At 46.3% G+C, this 15,642-nt stretch overlaps 1 protein-coding gene across 1 annotated transcript in view; it reads right to left on the bottom strand.

The window, feature by feature from the left end:
• Positions 1-14,050, bottom strand: part of KANSL2 (KAT8 regulatory NSL complex subunit 2) — a 220,339-nt gene extending 206,289 nt beyond the window's left edge. The window contains exon 1 of the mRNA XM_030196841.1: positions 14,026-14,050. The gene's annotated coding sequence lies outside the window, so the exon portion shown is untranslated. The remainder of the gene's footprint in view (positions 1-14,025) is intronic.
• Between the last annotated feature and the right edge of the window lie 1,592 nt (positions 14,051-15,642).

The following is a 15,642-nucleotide window of genomic DNA, read 5'->3' as shown; positions in this document are numbered from 1 at the left end:
CAACACCTCTTAGAGCTCCAAGTCTCACACCTGGTAGCCATATGTACTTGCCACTACTTAGGGGTTGAGAGAAATTGGCTTCCCCATTCACCATGTTTCAAAATTTATCAAGGGCCTTCTCAACCTGTAGACCATCACTGGCCTGAGACCTCATCAACCTCCATCAGCTAACACTGCCATCTTTCTCAATCCATGGCAGCAGCAGTTAAGTTCATAGTCCAAAAAAACCACTGTACTTTATGTTCTCTCTTCAGTGATCTGAATTGGTAAACTTTAGGTTCTAATGTACTACCCCCACCCATCCCCCACACACTCTGTTCATCCAAAATAAAATCCTTTCCACACTCATCCAAAATTTGTACTAAAATTGTCTGTTACCCAACAAATCAATTGTTCTCTCCACCCTATGCCCACCAGCAATGAACTTCCAAACTTGGACAGTCATTATGCATGTCTCTGCTACCTGCGCCAAATCACAGACATTCTGCAAGACAGCTGTTCTGCTGAGTCTGCTTGGGTTGTAGGAAGCAGCCAGCCAGCAACTAACAGAATCCTCGCGATCTGGATTTAAGATTGACAAGCACTGCAATAGAATGAGGCGCAATCTTTGGCTATAACCACATAATAATGGCTAAATAAAGTTGTGCAACCCCCCCCCCCCCCCCCCAAAAAAAAAAAAAAAAAAGAAAGTGAAGTTACTCACATGTAGTAGGTTTGAGAATATACATCCTGCTATCCTCAGAAAACTGACTAAGCCCTGCATCGACTACCCAGCACTCTAGAAAAAAATAAAAGCCTTTGGCATCTCTGTACCACACATGCACAGGTATCTTCCTACCCGACTCACTCGAACAGAACCAGAAGTTGATTTCAAAAAGCTTAAAGAATTTAACTCAGAGGGGAGGTGGGAGGTTATACAAGGAGAAATTAGACCTTACCTGCTAACTTGCTTTCCTTTAGTCCCTCCAGACCTGCCCAGAATTGAACTGATAGCTGGAGACTGAGAAACGTCCGACTCTAGAGAGCCAGTAAGAGCCCGGCCAATGTGACCCTAGCCTCAGTATTTGACTAACAAAGTAGGAAAGATGAGAAAGACCCAACCTTCTGTGACCTGTGGAATCTAAGCAGCCACCAAGCAGTCATAAAATGTGCTTGAACGACGGCAAAGCCGTGCAGTAAAGCTCACCAACAACTCCGCAAAGGAGAAGAAGTATGGCTTAACAGGTTTGTTTGTTTTTTTTTAAATAAACTGTCAACTCGCAGAGCAACTCCATCCTAGAACAAACAAGAAAAGAGCTCCAAAATAAATATAAACAACCACTCTTCAAAGAACACAGGAGGGACCTGGGCCGGTCCGGAGGGACTAAAGGAAAGCAAATCAGTAGGCAAGGTCTAATTTCTCCTTCCTTAGTGTCCCTCCAGACCAGACCAGGATTGAACTGATGGGAAGCTAACAAAGCAGTGGACATAAAGGAGGGACCCCAGCAAACTCGCTGTGAGCACTCGAGTAGCAAAAATCGCCTCCTGTTGACACTGTACATCCAGTCTGTAGTGTCTAGAAAAAGAATGCAGCGAGGCCCATGTTGCCGCCTTACAAATGTCTGCGGGTGGCACCAAGAATCGCTCCGCCCAAGAAGCTGCCTGTCCCCTTGTGGAGTGAGCCTTAACACCCTCTGGGACTGATCTACTGGCAAGTAGGTAAGCAGAAGCTATCATCTCTTTGAGCCACTGAGAAATAGTGAGCTGAGAAGCTGCCAAACCCCTACGCAAACCGGACCCAAGTACAAACAGCCAATCCATGCGTTGAAAGTTGGTCAGTAACCCTCAGATAGCGTTTAAGAACTCTTAATGTCCAACGTGCACAACTTCCTCTGAGACTCCGTACCTGAGGAAGACCCCAAAACAGGGAGGAAGACCGACTGGGAAAGATGAAACCGAGAAACTACCTTAGGCAAAAAAAAAAAAAAAAGGAACTGGGCGCAAAATCACACGCTCCTTAGAAAACTTCAGAAAAGGAGGCCTACAGGAAAAGGCTTGCAGCTCTGAGACTCTCCAAACTGAAGAAATGGCCACCAAAAACACTGACAGTTAAGTCCTTAAGGGAACAAGACGACAATGGCTCAAAGGAAGGACCTGTCAGTTCAGAAAGCACCAGGTTGAAATCCCAAGCCAGAAAGGCAGCTCTGACCGGTGGCCGAAGACTGACCCCTTTCAGGAAACGCAAAACATCTGGAAGAGTTAACGGCTTACCTCGCACCCGGCCTCAGAAACAGGACAGCGCCGCCAGCTGTACCTTGAGGGAAGAGAGAGAAGCCTTTATCAAAGCCACGCTGCAAAAAATCCAACACCGTAGCCCGGAAAGGAGAAATACCACCATCTGCACACCAAGCCTAAAAAATCCTCCAGGTAAGAATATAATTCAAATACAAATATAATACAAATAACCTCTCTTCGTTAAGCAAGCCCATTCAAGGGCCAGGCCATAAGACAAAAACCGAGCTGGATCTGGATGAGGGACCGGACCATTCCTGCCCTTTTCTCGCTGGCTTTGCCACCATAGCTGTGTTGCAGTACCAAAATTCATACCCTCCTGTTGGGGTCAAAAGTCTCTTAAGTGCCCCTGGTCAAGAACTTTTGACACATTTCCTGCTGCTTGACCAAGTCATGAAGAGCTGGTAAGATTGTATACAGCAGTTGGTTTTGTATTGTGTTGAGATATTGGAATTTGTATTGGATATTGATATGTGGAAAATAATAAACATACTTAAAAAAAAAAAAAAGATTGTATACAGCAAATGAGCATTGAAGTCTGGTACATCTTCCTCCCAAAAGAATCCAAGGTTCTAGTTTCCGAGGCATAGTCCCTGGAACTCCTCGCTCTTTTGACAGCGGATTCCATCACCATGGAATTATGGGGCAACTGCAGCCTATCAAAATCAAGCACACTGTGGAGCTGATCTTCCTGGGCATGACAGAGACCGACAGAGGGGATTCCCAGTTCCAGACGAGGTACGTGGACAGGTGCAGTCACAATCTCCTTAGGAGATGTGTAGTCCAGAACCTCAAGCATCTTGGCCCCAAGCTCATCCAAAGGACATGGAATGGCATCAGTCATTTCCTCTACAAAAGATGGAAATGATTCTCCTTTCAGGTAGAGGGAAGGGTTCAGAAGGAACCCCATAAGACTCGTCTGAGGAAAAGTACCTGGGATCCTCTGAATCCTATGAGAACTCCTCTTCAGTGGAAGATAGTATCTCCAGATGGGGTTGTCAACTGAACCTGCCTCGGAACCATGTCCTCAAGAGTGGTATTGAGAAGCTGACTCCCATCTCAATTCCGGCAAAGCTTCCTCCACCGACGTCGACGGAGTGACGGCTTGGGTGGTACTCCACAATGGGGCCACAAGCAGCATCAGAGGCCGCACCACAGACTGAGGGCCAAGCAGGTCTGCAATGGGAGAAAGGGTAGGCGCAGACACCCCCCCCCCCCCCCCGACACCAATGCACACCATTGCATAAAAGCCATCCAGCTCAGGGAGCAAGGCCCAGATGCGTTCATCAATGGCAGAAGCCGGGAAAAGCTGGGATACCAGCTGAGATACAGGTTGCAGAACTGCTGGGGTTGACATGGGAGCTGGCGAATTGGTACCTCCTGTATAAAGTGGGTCCTCCTAGCACAGACACTTCTCGGATGCCAAATCCTTCGACACACCAGAGCTCTCGGCACATGTCAAAGGTGACCGATGATACTTCTTGGCCTTCACCCGAAACTTGTCATCAAGGCTCCTCGGTGCCAATGACGATGTCAAATCCTCACACTGCCTCGGGGTCGGGTTAGATGATGGACGATCCTGGGGCCCTGTACAGCAGGAGACCTCAAGGAAGGTGGAGACCCACTTGATACTTCACTGCTCCCAGTATCTATGGGTCTAGTAGCAGCCATGCTGACTAACGCTCCTGGTGTGATGCTCAACATCGATGCCGACGTCGAGGAACCAGACTTGGCTCCAAAAATCCCCTCTCGTTGAGCCTCTCCAGAAAGCTGGGTCCTCTTCTTCATGCAAAGACAGAAAATACAGTTAGCAGGGCTATGGTCAGGCCCAAGACACTGAGGACACCAAGAATGGGTGTCCCCAGAGATTGTCCAATTGCACCGGGTACAGCGCTTGAAAGGAAGGGAAATGAAAATTCCATCAGGAACACAATTTAGAAAGAAAAAAAAATAGCCGGAAGGCACAAAAAATAGCTCTCCAAGGCCGAGCAAATGAGGGGATACTAAGAAAAAGCATCTACTCCTCTTGCGGAAAAAGAAGAACCGAGGAGACCGTGTTTGTACGCCAGGCGGGAAGGAGCTCATGCTCCACAAAGCTTTCATTTAGCTTTGGTAAATGCTGGACTGGGCGATGCTGATTAGTTATCACCCATGGGCGGGAAGGCACTCACGCTCCACAAAGCTCTCGTTTAGCTTTGGTAAATGCCGGACCGGGCAATGCGGATCGGCGTCACCCACTTGTAAGAATATAGAAGCCTGCTTGTCCTCAGAGAATCCTTAGCTACCAAGGTCACCAAAAACAATACTAGGACAATTAGATATGCAAAACGTTGAGGCCTAGAACTCAATCAACCTGAAACTATACACATACTAGGTGTGGAAGTACAGCTTGGAACAGAACAAGTGTGGCTTGGAGATTGGGGGGGGGGGGGGGGGGGTGTTGGATTCTAGACAAACTCTTCAAACTGCCCAAAGTGAACATCTGCTACAAGTGAGTAACTTTGCTTTACTCAAGGACAAGCAGGCCATTGTATTCTTATAGATGGGAATCCCTAGCTACCAGTTTCACCAAAAACAATACTAGGACAACTAGATACTCAAAACGTTGAGGCCTAGAACTCAATCAACCTGAAACTATAGCCATACTAGGTGTGGAAGTACAGCATGCAACAGAACAAGTCTGGCTTGGGGGGGGGGGGAAGAAAACAGTTGGATTCTAGCCAAATTCTTCAGGACTGCCTACCCAAACTAGCTATCATGTCAGCTACCTTGCTCAAGGCAGTAATGAGATGTCAATGTGTACACATGACCATTTCACAGATTTTCAAGACTCCCCTATGGAGGCTCAGCTCAAGTGGGCTACAGACATAGCCATGGCTGACACTGTAGCCTTGATATGACCCCTCAGGGTCAGCCCAGCCTGGGTATTGTTTAGTATAGAGCTGTCTGGTTTTGAAGATCAGCCAGCTTTGTACATATAAAACATTCCCTTATTTATGACCTAGTAGGGCAATTAGCTAGCTTGTATCTTCTTGGTCTTCTCAGAGACAATAGAAGGCTTGCATAGCCCTAGTAATGGGCCATAAATTTTAACAAGTGTCTGTTTGCTTCAGGACAAGTATGAGTGAAAAGTATTCGAAGGAGGGAGGTTACAAAGGGCAAATGGATAATTGGGATCAAGTGATTGGACAAAATTAAGCTTCAGTATTCTGGCTAAGCACATCTTATACCAGTCAGATTCTGATAGCTTCCAAAGGAAGGAAGAAAGGACGAAAAAAAAATGTCAGTATAGGGAAAATAAAATCTTACCTATATAAATAAGAATTCAATTTTCTGTAATAGTGGGATAGAAGAATTTTTATTGTAACAATTTACTGTAATAAATTTTAGCATTATAAAAGAGAATTTAGGTTGATAGGTTGAAGTTGGTTCTGGGTTTAAGGTGGAGATAAGGCTATGGGGTTTGGGAGGAAGGTTGGGGTCTCCACTATAGGCATGATTGGTGAGGTTGAGGCAAGGAATTTGCAAATACTTGACGTCCCTTCTGGGTTACCATGTAACAGTGGGGGACCCCCCCCCCCTTTTGTTCTTCTCCTTTTGGTGGTCACTGTGGAGTCATCAATAAATGCTGAAATTTGTATTTTGTAGAATAGTAACTGATAGTTGACGCTGTTAGAAGAGTGAGCATTCCTGGGCTTCAACCTAGAAGGTATGATGTCACATTATAGTAGTTCGGTACAGCCCTTGCTCATGGGGATTTCAGATTTAGAGGGTAGCGGGTGGTGGGTGTTGATGGTGGAGGAGTGGCCTAGTGGTTAGGGTGGTGGACTTTGGTCCTGGGGAACTGAGGAACTGAGTTCGATTCCCGGCACAGGCAGCTCCTTGTGACTCTGGGCAAGTCACTTAACCCTCCATTGCCCGCCGCATTGAGCCTGCCATGAGTGGGAAAGCGCGGGGTACAAATGTAACAAAAAAAAATGGTGGATATCATTCTATGTTGCTTTCTTATGTACAACTTCAGTGAATGTTTGTACTTTGAAAATAGGGGGAGGGAATGCTAAAATTTGATGATGGAATTGTTACAAGGGTTTTTACTCTGTTTGTATTGTGACAAATGGCTGTATACTGAACTTGCTGATTGTTATTTATGTTTTTGCCATATCAATAAAAATTGTTGAAATATAAGAGAGAAAAACTGAACTCTGGAGTGTTTTTTCCTTTGCCAGAAGGGCTTTCTTTCAGTCTCTTCTGAAGTTGTTCAGCTTCCCCTTTAGAAGCAAGGGGGGCTATACAGTATAGGTAAAGAAGATGAAATCTGCTAACCAATTAGAAACTAAATTTATTTAGAAGTTTGATATACCACTTAGCTAAAAGGTCAAAGCAATTTACAATAAAATAAAATAAAATTTTTATTTAAGAAAGAACGCCATGAAAAATAGGAAAGAACCACATTACACAAACCACAAAATACATGAATCAAGACAAGTAACAAGAGGAAGGACAGAAGTTAGGAGGGAGAAAAGGGGAAGGCAGAGTCTCAGCTCACAGGCCACTAAACTAACTGGAACCAAGTCCAAAAGCTGATGCCAAAAAGCTTTTTGCTTTAAATTTAGAAAAGGAAAGCTCAGCTCTTAAAATCAGCAAGAAAGCTATTCCAAGAGATGGGCCCCCCAAAAAAAGCAGAAGGTCACCAACTGCGAGCTGAAGTAACCACCACCAAACACACAACTTTCCAGGTCAAATACTTCAAATGACAGAAATCAAGTGACTCAAAAGGTCCATCAGCTGAGCAAGGACAACATTGAGATACCATGACAGCTGCAGGTATGTCAACAGCAAACCTCTCATGAAGTGAACAACTGGAAGCTGTACAGAGATGGGCTTACCTCCTACACAGTGAAACACCGATAGCACTCCAATGAACCCTTACAGAATTGGTTTTCAAACCAGACTCAAAAGGTGCAGGAGGTATTCAAGTAGATTTTGTAGAGGACAGGTAAGAGGATCTAAGGCCTTGCCCTCATATCAGACAGCAAACTTCCTCCACATAAATGAGTAACACCTCTTAGTGGCGTCTTTCCTGGAAGCCAGTAAGATGCAGGACACCCTCCCCCCAGGCAAATCCAAGGATTCAAATTCTACGCTGTCAACATCCAAACTGTGAAAGCCAAGGATTTGGAGGATGGAAGGCAGGAGAGAGCCATCTTCTGGGTGCTAAGGGTCAGAAAATATTCCAAATCTCCAATGGATGTTTGGAGGACATTTTCAGCAGAAGAGGAAACCATATCTGCCTCGGCAAGTCCTATGAGAGGTATCAGATGATATGCATACAGAGGTCCCTTCCCCAATGCAGGAGAAAGGCATTCAATGCTAGGCTGCCATGTGATCTAAGCCTGGAACAGACATTTGTTGAGATGAGTGGCAAAAAAAAAATATCCACCAGAGGTACCCCATGCTCAGATGATCTTGCAGGCTACACCCATGTAGAGAGCCCAAGCATACGATTGCAAAACCCTGCTCAGTCTGTCCACCAGAGGTACATGGCTTGAAGTATCATTCCATGTAGAAGTGCCCAATGCCACATCCCCACTGCTTCCTGACACGAGTAGGAACCTGTACACCCCCCCCCCCCCCCCCGATTGCTTCCATAGAACATTATTCTCAAAAACAGACATAGGTAGTAATTTGGTTATGTAGCCAATCTTCCAAGGCCTTTAGAGCGTTCCAAATGGCCTTCAGCTCAAGAAGGCTGATATGAGGATTCATTTCTGAAGTAGACTATCACAGCTGCAGCCGTGCCTTTATGTCCAGACCTTCTGATTCTCTATATCTGGCTCTGTGACCCCTCCAGACTCTTTCCCTGCTGTTGATGTTCCTGTTAGCCAAGCCTCGCTTTGGTGTCTCTGTTTCCAATCTTCATTGCCCAGTGTGACATCAGCCACCTCCTTTATAAGGACCCAGAAAACTTTTCTGCATTGCCTTTGCAATAGGTCTATTTCCATTTTCTTGTTACAGTTATAACTATGATTCTGAGAGAACTGGTTGTCTTGTTAGCTGTGCCTCAGGGCACAGCCTTGAGTTCTGTTCCTGCTCTTTGTTTTAGCCAAGCTCTGTTCTGTTTCCCTGTGTGTATGCTTCTGGTTTGAACCTGAATGGATCACTTTCATGTTAACTATGCTCTCCAGCTAGCTCTGTTCTGTTTCCCTGTGTGTGTGGTTCTTGTTTGTACCTGAATGGACTACTTTCCAGTTAGCTTTGTTTTCAAGCTCTGCCGATACTGTTTCTGAGCATGTGTAGTTCTTGTCAGTTTGTTCTGAGAGTCTGTAGTGCCTGCCTTGACCTTGATTAGTTCACTACTGTGCAGCTGTGTCTGCTGCCTCTCTGTCTACCTGGTCTTTCCCTTCCCAACTGTGGGTGCTGGTAAGCACATTGCTTCTTTGTTTGTTAGTCTTCCATGTAGCCTGCTTTAACTGTCTGCTGTGTTTGCTTCCTGGCTCTTGTGAGCTCTGCTCCTTGTCTGACTTGTGTTTGTAAAAGCAGCCTTTCCCTGTTGCCTGCTTTTTCCCCTTTGTCTCTAGTGTCTGTATTTGACTCTGTGGCCTTGCCTTTAGTTGCTTTTGTGCGTTTTCCCTTTTACCTTAGAATGACTGTGTGGCCCTGTCTTGATTTACTTCTCTGTATGCTTTGTTTGAGTCCTCTCTATGAGGATTCTGTTTGAGTGAGTTACCCTTCTGTTTAGCTAGGACTACTAGCGCAGCCCTGAACGGCCTTTCTCTGTGTGGCACGAGTGAGTTGCTCTTCTGATTAGCTGTGACTACTAGCGTAGCCCTGAGCACCCTCTCTATTTGGTTTCTATTTGAGTGAGTGGGTGGTTCTTCTGTTTAGCTGTGTCTACTAGCTCAGCCTTGAGCTACCTCTCTGTGTGATTCCTGTTTGAGTTAGTTAAGCCCATTCGTCCATATAGCTGTGGTTCTAAGTACAGCCCTGAGCTACATTCCTGTGTGGTTTCCCCTTCAGTCTCTCTTACTCTCATGACCAAAAGCAAACGCCGGCGCTAGAGGCTGTTAGCGCCATACTAGCGCCGGCGTTTGCTAACCCCTGGATTCAGTGTCTGGCTTGCCTCTGCTTCGTACCTTCTCAGAGGACTTGTCTGCTGCAGCCTAGCTGCAGTCCAAGGGCTCACCATCCCTGTACCCATGACATAGACTAAGTTCCTTGGGTGTGAAGCTCATCTACATGAGCTCCCCATTCTAGGTTGAATGCATCTTTTAACACCTTCTGAGGTGGCATAATGTAGAATGTTAGCCCCTCAGTCAAATTCAAATCAAATTATCTACCAGAGAAGGGCAAGAGCCAACTCTGGCAGAATTTGAATTGCATCTGTAAATTTCCAGCTGCGCAAGACCACTAGGAAGCTAGGTTACACTGGGCCACTCAAACTGAGTCGTCCCTTAGGAGCGACATGCACTATTGAGGCCATGTGGTCCAACCACCTCAACATTTGATGAGGTGTCCTGCTTGCTGCTGCAGACTTGGAAGGCTAGTACTGTCAAGGTGTCCGCCCTCATTCTGGGAGAAACACCCAAACCTGCAAAGTATTGAGCAGGGCTCCTATGTACTTCAATCACTGGACCGGGAGAAGGTGGGACTGGAGTAGTTTATGACAAATTCTAGGAGCTCCAACACCTGAATAATTAGGTGTATTGACTAACACTCCTTCTTGTGATGTGCTCTTGACCAGCCAATCATCCAGATAGGGAAACACATACTTTCCCACCCTGCGTAAATATGCCGTTACTATTGCTAGAGACACTTGGTAAACACTGGGGAGCCAACACGAGGTCAAATGGCAGGACACGGTACTGGTATTTCCCTATCCGAAACCAGAGACTTCCTGTGACTGGGAAGTATCAAAATGTTGATACAGACATTCAAGTCCAGAGAGCATAGCCAAATCATTTTCCTGAATCATGGTAAGAAGGGTGCCTATGGAAATCATCCTGAACTCTGACCAGGAATTTGTTCAGAGCCCTTAGGTATAGGATGGGACAAAATCCTCCCCCTCCCCACCATCTTCTTGGGCACAATTAAGTACCTGGAATAGAATCCCTAACCTTCTTGCTCTGGTGGCACAGGTTCAACTACATTGGTTTGTAGAGCAAAGATTTCCTCTACAAGTACCTGCTTGTGCTGAGAGTTGATGTATGAAGCTCTCAGTGGGCAATTTAGTGGTCTGACACCAATGCAAGGCATAACAGAGAGACTATTTGAAAAACCCACTGGTCGGAGGTTACAAGGGGCCACCTGTGTTGGTAAAAATTCAGCCTCCTCTGTACCGGTAGGCCATCCAGGACAGTTACTTTGAACATGGCTATACTCTTATGGAGCCAGTTAAAGCTCGTCCTTGGCTTTAACTGGGGAGCTGGCTGGGGCTTCTGAGGGTGGGACTGGTGAGACCAAGCACACTGGGTCTTGGGGTTCTGGGAAGATCAAGAAGGTGGTGGAAACCTACACCTTAAGAGTAGTAGGGTCATCGCCTAGGCCCACTCAAAAACCTCCTAGAAGGAGGCTGTAGCTGGAGGTTGCCAATACAGTTTGGATAGTATCTTTATGTTTCTTGATTTGGTCTGAGACCTCCTCTACCTTTATCACCAAACAGACTGTCACCTCAGCATGGAACATTCACCAATCTCTCCTGAACCACTGGTTCTGGATCAGAGACGTGCAGCACTATATCAAAAGAATTAAATGTGCCTCTAGCTAGATATTTCTGACACTACAGCTGCTTACTGGCCAACAGGCTCTGCAGCCTGTTGCTGTGGGAGAAAATCTGCAAGACTTGGTGTACTGTGGACCAAAGACTTAAGGCTCGTGTAGAGCTAGTAGGACAGGATACGGGCAATAAGCATCAAGGCCTCAAAAGCTTTCCACCCAAACAAGTTGTGTCTGAGCTGCTCTACCCAGGGGTGCTGAGGTCTAGGGAAGGTTCGACTAAAGGGAGTGGTGAGGCAGCTGGGCCCTCTTGAAAACAGAAGCATTCTGGATACAATACTGTGTATCAACCTTGTGTGCGGCCTGCACCGACAGGGGAAATTCCCAGTTCTTCATCAGTGCATCTTTAAAGATAGGTGCAATGGTACTACTCTTTCCTTTGGAGAAGACTTGTAGTCTAGAACAATTAACATTTCTGCCCCAGGCTCTTCCTCCATCTCTAACAAATAGTATGGCCAAAGCCATCTCCCTAACAAAGCCAATGAAAGAGATCCTCTGGTGGAGATTTACATCTCTCAAGTTGGGAAGAGATCAGATGGTATCCCATAAGACTCCACCCATGTGAAGTAGCATGGTCCTCTTGAGTACCATAAGCAGTCTCACTCAGACCTGACCAAATAAGTCTGCCTGCCTCAGCTAAGTGGAACAGTGTCCATGCTCCAAAGAGCGCTGAGGTACGGCCCTACCGTCTGACTCTGGGAAAATTTCTACCCCCGCGGTCGAGAACAGTAACGTATGTGTTGATGTCCATGTTGACACCCTTCAAGGCACTGACATAAGGATCTCTGCATAGGAATGACCTGAGCCTCAGAAAAAACCTAAGGCTGATCTGAAGCTGGCGCAGACAGTCAATGCCTCAGCAGTTTGCAGCTGCTGCATCTGCACCAACTCCTCTCTGAGCATGGCTCGGATAAACTCATCGAAGGAAGTCACCGGTAAAGGTGAGAGAGCTGGGAGAGAGGCAGCCTAATAGAGCATTGGTGCTGAACTGGAAACGGGGACCTGGCTGCTTGGAGACTTGCGCATCAGCACCTCTTCCAAAGAGGGGGAGCACTCCTCCTAGTGCTGGCACTTCTCAGGTACCAGCAAAACCAATGCCGTTACCATGTGTTGAAGACTGATGCTCAGCACTGCAGTCCTCTGGTGCCAGTGAGGACAATGTCAAACCCACACGTGTCCTCAGTGTTTAATGCTGATTAGTTCTAGGTATCATTTTTAGTCAGCGTCCGCCCCATGCTCCACTGGATGATATCACACATATGCGAGAATACAACAGCTTGCTTGTCCTCGAAGTATCTTAAGCTACAAAAGCCAAAGAGGGAAGCTTGGGAAAACTGGTACACAGAATTTTTATGGGTTCTGTGCAGGTGACAAGCCTGCTGTCCACAGAGAACCCCATTACAGGTAAGGCCCCATCTAGGTCAATCCACCATTTTACCTCGTACTTCCTGCTTTCTCCAGGATCAACCTCACCCTGCCAATTTTCTATTTCTCCCATTTTGCAGGAGCTAATGCAGAAAGGCTCGCGGTGAGCATGTGGCTTTGATCGTAAGCATAATACTGTGAAGGCAGAAAGTTAAATTTACTATACTTTTATGTACAGAACACTTGTGGCGGGGGAGGGAAGCAGTAGTATGCCGGATGCATGGGCACATGGTTTTGTGGTAAGCTTAGGCTCTTATGTACATGTCCAAAAGAAAACAAAAGCATCAGCACACCCTGGTGGCACCTGTTATGTACAAGCAATTTTTGCAAGGCATATATTTAGACACATAAGAACAGGGCCAATATGTACTTTCACTTTTGTTTTGTTCAGACATATGTATGTCTGCAACCTCCTGCCTGCCTCTGAAGCTCACAGGGGCTTCCTTCAGGTTACAAAAGGAGACAAAAACAACAGTAAAAAAAAAAAAAAAAAAGTTCTCTCCAGAAACCTTGTACATACCTGTACAAAATAAAAGTTCTCAGTATGTGTTAAAAGCTTGTTTACCTCTTCATTGCCATGGAATATGCAGTAGCCTCATTAGAATCCATTTTAAAGCAATATGCAGCCATACATAGGTTAACACCTACACAATACCTCTCCCCATTGCTCAGCACACATAACCCTTGATAAGCATGGATTAGTCCACAATAACTTTCTGCACCAGCACCCCAAGTTTCTCTTCTTTCTCCTTCCTGGCTCTCTGCTCCCTCTTTCCCAAATTTCTCACCCCCACCTCCCAGCTACTTACATCCCCTCCACCAACAGCCAGGCTCCAACTTTTTCATTGGTCTCACCTTAATTGTATCCTTCTCCCGTGGCACTAGGAATACCACGTGGTGCTGCAGTGCAGCATCCCTGCTACCACTGATGTTCTAGCCTCATCCCTAAAAGGGTCCATTTCCACCAACTGCCAGCCTACGTTGGCCCACTGTAGAAGCTACAACCCAGGTACCGCCTCTTCACCAGAAAAACTGATTTTACTTCCTAGAATTCTATGGAAATATACTGCACGAAAGTCATCCACAAAGCTACAAGGTTTGTATAATATATTCTATTGATCCTACTTTGATATCTTTTTGCTTTTTAGCAGGAAAGAGGCTATGTAAAAACCAAACAAACCAACCTTCTTTGCTGCTAATGCCTGGCGCACCAGCAATTTGTTGCTCGGGCCGTGGCCCGTACCTTTCTGCTACCTACGTATAGAAATAAGTGTACACATTAGTGAAACAAAAAACACACACACAAAATACTTTTTTTAACTGGATCCGAGGAACGTGAACTCCAAAAGCTAGCCAAAAATGTAGTCCAAAAGGTATAACTTGTTTTGTGTGTGTGGGGGGGGGGAGGGGTTTTAACATTTAAATCGTATTATAAACAAGAAAGGAAAATATACGGACGCAGAGTAAACAAATGAGACACCCAGTCCATAAAGACGGCACTCCCCACGAGACCTCCCCCACGCCTGCACTCGCCGCTCATTCTCCACCTCCTCCTACCTCCATTTTCTGACGGCTGCAGCAAGCGTAAGAACAAATGAAATGCAGTGTGATAGTAGGCAGTAATTTGCCCAGAGCGAGACAGCCAAGTTTAAGCCAGCGTGTGAAAGAGGGAGACACGAGCAGAACAGAAATCTCTCGAACGAGAGCCCTAAAAAGCAGATATACCTTCCAAAATCAGACAAGGACCCTCCATCTTACCTTCACTGCCTCTCCTCTCTCACTAACGGGCACCGCGCCACGCCACCGCCGTACCGTCCGCATTACTCCAGCTAACGCGCCAAATACCCCGCCCCCTCTCCTTCCACCACCATTGGTCCCCTAAACTGCCAATCATACGCAGAAGCATTCTATATCCCGGAAGAGAACGTTTGTGCGAGATTAAGGTTTTATGAGCTTGATTGGCTTGCTCAAAGGTCAATCTAAAGGATCTCAGTCCTCTCTTTTCATAGGGTGGATGGGTGTTGGGACTGAGGGCGAAGGGGAGCTGGAACTTGTAGGCCGAGCCCTTGCTGGTAATAATTATCCATATTGAAAAGGAAAGGTTTAGAGCGTGTGTAGATCTTACGGATAAAGGAAACATCCTACTCACTCCACTACCGAAAGATGCTAAAAAAAAAAAAAAAGCACAATGGACCTAATCAACTATCGACCAGTAGCATCTATTCCACTCATGACCAAACTCATGGAAGGCGCAGTGACAAAACAACTAACTGAATACCTATATAAACACTCAATTCTGCACGAGTCTCAATTGGGATTCCGGTCGAATCACAGCACCGAAACTGTACTAGTGTCCGCACTGAACCCATTCAAACAGGCAATTGCGACTGGTAACAACATCCTCCTCCTGCAATTCGACATGTCCAGTGCCTTTGACATGGTTAATCATGATATACTAATACACATACTAGAATACTTAGGAGTAGGAGGCACAGTTCTCAAATGGTTCAAAGGATTCCTGACCACAAGATCATACCAAGTAACAACGAAAGATCACCCCATGGATATCAGAGTGTGGAGTCCCCCAGGGATCCCCTCTCTCACCAACACTATTCAACCTAATGATGATACCTCTAGCCAAACTACTAGACAATCAAAACCTCAGCCCCTACATTTATGCAGATGACGTCAGAAGCATAGCCAGGTGGGGCGCAGGGGCAGCGGTCACTCCCCTAAAAAGCTGTTTTAAAAAGTGGCGCCTATGCGCCTCAACCAATATATTTTTTCTGCTCCCTCTTCTGCCGGCGCTCTTCCGTCCGCGATGTCACTTTTTTCTTCCCGATGCATTCTCCCTCCTGCGCCGGCGATTATCAGTCAGCCTGCCAGCGTCGAGGCTTCTGCTGCTTCTCCTCCTCAGGCGCGCGTCCCGCCTACTCTAAGCAACTTCCTGTTTTGCGCAGAGGTGGGGCGCGCGCCTGAGGAGGAGAAGCAGCAGAAGCCCCGACGCTGGCAGGCTGACTGATAATCGCTGGCGCAGGAGGGCGAACACATCGGGAAGTAAAAAGTGACCAGAGACGGGCAGAAGAGAGGGTGAAGCCAATTTGTAGTATTATGGAAGGAAAGGGGAAGACGGCAGGGAGCTGGATGGGAGGGTCAGAGTGAGAAAGGGAAGAG

The sequence above is a fragment of the Microcaecilia unicolor genome, chromosome 3 (genome assembly GCF_901765095.1).
Source record: "Microcaecilia unicolor chromosome 3, aMicUni1.1, whole genome shotgun sequence".
In the NCBI taxonomy this organism is placed as follows: domain Eukaryota; kingdom Metazoa; phylum Chordata; class Amphibia; order Gymnophiona; family Siphonopidae; genus Microcaecilia; species Microcaecilia unicolor.
The sequence above is the reverse complement of the archived record's forward strand: the minus strand, read 5'-3'. Positions and strand labels throughout refer to the sequence as shown.